This window comes from Balaenoptera borealis, assembly GCF_965194805.1.
Source record: "Balaenoptera borealis genome assembly, chromosome: 8".
NCBI lineage: Eukaryota > Metazoa > Chordata > Mammalia > Artiodactyla > Balaenopteridae > Balaenoptera > Balaenoptera borealis.
The window spans coordinates 6,865,860-6,869,370 of NC_138865.1; the positions used below are offsets into that span (position 1 = coordinate 6,865,860).

Consider the following 3,511-nt stretch of genomic DNA (forward strand, 5'->3'; position numbering starts at 1 on the left):
CAAGCTTAGTTGCTCTGTGGCACGTGGGATCTTCCCGGACCAGGGATCGATCCTGTGTCCCCTGCACTGGCAGGCGGGTTCTTAGCCACTGCGCCACCAGGGAAGTCCCCAGTGTGAGCTTTGATAGGAAAAAAAGGAGAGAGAGGAAGAGGGAAAGGAGTGGGGGTGGGGGGGGAAGGAAGGAAACACATTAAGTAGAGGACAATACCAGCTTGCTTAAATGTGATTTTTGCATTTCATTAAATCATATTTTATCAAAGCCTACGTGTGCAGTTTTAATTATGATTCACAGTGTTATCTGTGAATCACCGGCATGACCACATGCACACACGCTATGGATTACAATCAATACAAATGACGCAGGTTGCATTTCGAGTCTTCAGAATTTCTGGTTTGGCAGTTTGCCAGCTTTTTCAGGCTCCGCGTGCAGGAGAAACAAAATTTCTGCAAAAGCGTTTCTTTCAAAAACATGGTCCAGACTTGCATAGAACCGTTGAATTTGCTAGTCAGACCACTTAAGAAATGCAACTTTTTCTGTTCTGTGCAATTTTACGTTTGTGCTAAAATGGTTGGCCTGTAGAGAGTGTATTTTTCCCCATGTGTTCCCTGAAGCGATGAGTTAAATAATAAGACAAGCTGTGGGCATGTTATGGTTTGATCCTGTGACTCATGTGTTGGCAGTGGCTGTGTAAACAGAGCTACTGTGTCTGAAAGTGATGGGTAGCTAGTTAACTTCCTGACAGTTCAATACGAAAACCAACTTGAAGACTTTCAAAACAAAGACTATTAACAAGGATTTGATTTCTCGATCTTTGAATCTCGTTATGAGATTTTTTCCTTGAAATAGAAAAAAGACCTAAACTTCAAAATCAAATATACAGCATTTGGGGTTTTTATTCCTCTGCCCCAGTCCATCCTTTAAATTTTTCAAAGTTAATTACTCTTATCTATTTCTGGATTTCCTACATTGTAGATTCCTCTAGGATATTAAAAGTCTATTTTCTTTTTTAATCACTGGAGCAGCACCTGTCCTATTGCCAGGATACACAGGAGTGCTTGTTTGTCCAGAGCCCGTATTTGAATCTTATCCACTATCCCAGTAATGTCGTATAAGAGCTAACTGTTTTTTACCCAGAGTTATGAATTACCCTTAGTTGTCATGTGTCTTACGTGTCCTTTTATCTGGAATAACACCCATCAGTCTTCCTTTTTCTCTCGTAATGTTGGCAGTTTCAAAGAGCACCTATTACTTGTAGAACGGCCATCAATTTGAGTTTCCCTGAGGTTTCCTCTGATGAGATTCAGGTTATACACGTTGTATAAGCAAACAGATGTGACATTGTGTCCTTCTCAGGGCATCACATCAAGAGGCACTCGATGTCATTTGTTCCATTATTGGTGGTGTTGGCTGTAATCACATGGCTGTGATGGCTCTGCCAGGTTTCTCCACCGTCAAGTCACTATTTCCTCCTCGGTTAATTAATACATGATTTGAAAATAAATATTTTAAGGCAATGTAAATATCCTTTATTCCCCAAACTTTCACCTACTCTAAGCATTCGTTGATAGCTTCTGCTTAAATCAATTTTTATTATAATGGTTGCAAAATGGTCATTTTTCTATCGTTCCTCCCACATTTATCAGTTGATATTCTAGTTAAAGGAGTAAGACTTCCTCCTCCACCTCCCATTTGTTTAGTTTTAATTGATTAATTAATATATATATGGATTCATGGACTCTTACTGAATTCAATGTACACATTGAATCTGTTACCATCAACATCAGGATTCTTTCTTCAATATTTTCACACTTAAGGATACACGTTCTTTCTTTGGGGATGCTTTTTTCGTTTTTTGTTTTTTAGAAAAATAAAGGTCTAATTCACTCAAAATTCTTCAGTTTTTACAGAACCAACAGGGGGGAGTAGGGTAGGGAGCTGTGGGGTAGGGAGCTGGGGGGCAGGCAGCCGGGAGCAGGGCTGGGCAAGGCCACAGTTCTGCCTCCACCTGAGGCTGGCCTCCTGCCACACGGTTCTTCGGCCCGTCCTTCACCTCCGTGTCAGCGGGCTGGTCTCCTGCAGCAACCGTGGCCTTGGCCTTGCTCTCCTCCCCAGCTAGTCTCTCAAATATGTTGTCATAGAGCTTCTTCTGCCATTCAAGCTCCTTGCGGATCCGCTGCTGGGCCTTGGCAGCTTTGCGGCTGGGGTAGAGCTGCAGGACCTTCTGGAAGTCAGCCCGTGCCAAGTCAAAGCCGTTCACCGCCAGGTGGGCCTCTCCCTGGCGGAAAAGGCCCTTCTCATGGTTGCTGTGCGGTTCCAGGGCCTTGTTACAATTTTCAGCGGCAGCAGACAAGGCTTGCCGCTTCACATGACACATGCCAGGCTGAGGTGCGAGGCCAGCCGAAGGGCCTGCGCCTCCTGTGCGTCCTCATTAGAGGAAGTCGACTCGAATTCCAGCCACGACACAGTCGTCTTGTACCGCAGCAGAGCTCGCTTGTACTTGCCTTCCCGGAAGCCCACGGTGCCCCGCTCCTTCACTATGGTGCTCTGCTCCAGCTTCTCTGAACTCATCTCCTGGGACTCCTTGGCCTTCCCAAAACTCTTGAGTTATATACTTCAGCTCAGCATTTGGGGGGATCTGGAACTTTTCCTTCCCAACACTGCCAAAAGCATAGCTGGGCTTGAGACACACAATGGAATGTTCTCCTTTTTCCTTGCGCTGAATGGCTTTCTCCAGCCCACAAGGCAGATCCACACTCTCGGCCTCGCCGACCTCCCGGCGGTCAAAGATCTGGCCTCTGGAGTACCTTCCAGTGCAACCTCCACGACGGCGCCACTCCACCTGGAACACAAGCGTGGCCTGGGGAGGGATCTCGGGAGCGCTGCCCGCAGAACCGTAGGCGTATTCTGGCTTGCAGGGGATGTGGCACACTTCCCCCTCCTTCATGGTCGCTCCAGCAATAGCCCAAGCCTTGATGACCTCCCCTTTCCCCAGGTCGAAGGAGACTCTGTCCTTGCGGTCCAGGCTGGAGTCGAACTTGGTGCCATCGAACAGCCAGCCCGTGTAGTGGACAGAGACTCGGTCCCCGATCATGGGCATCTCTGTGCCTGTGCCCTCTCGCTCGAGGACCTGAAGCACGCCCTCATCCTGCTTGGGGCTGAGGTCCACGCCCTCGAGGGGCAGCGGCGCCGACTGCGCCCGGCTCTCGGCAGCCTTCGGCCCCTCGGCGGTCATCGCGCCGTTTCCCGGGCAGCGGGCGCAGGAGGCGGGTCTTGGGCGGCCCGGGGAGCGATTGGTCCCACCGCCGCGGAGGGGGGCGGGGGGAGGAGGCTGGGAGGAGCCGGCCCGCCGCGAGGGACTCGGGCGGAGAACTTTCTAGAGACGGCGGCCGGTTCGGGCTCTGGCGCTCCTTTCTGCGAAAGGCGGTTTCTGGTTCGTTCCTCCCGCCCTCCGCCTGGCCCCGCCCCGGTCCTGGGACCCTGGGAACCCCGGGCCAGCCCTCGCCCCCGCCA

The 3,511-nt window shown here is 50.1% G+C and overlaps 1 pseudogene across 1 annotated transcript; it reads right to left on the minus strand.

Annotated features, from left to right (window-relative positions):
• Nucleotides 1-1,134: 1,134 nt before the first annotated feature.
• Nucleotides 1,135-3,273, minus strand: LOC309634055 (peptidyl-prolyl cis-trans isomerase FKBP4 pseudogene; annotated as a pseudogene). The gene has a single exon. The product of its transcript is annotated as a peptidyl-prolyl cis-trans isomerase FKBP4 pseudogene (transcript).
• Nucleotides 3,274-3,511: the final 238 nt, after the last annotated feature.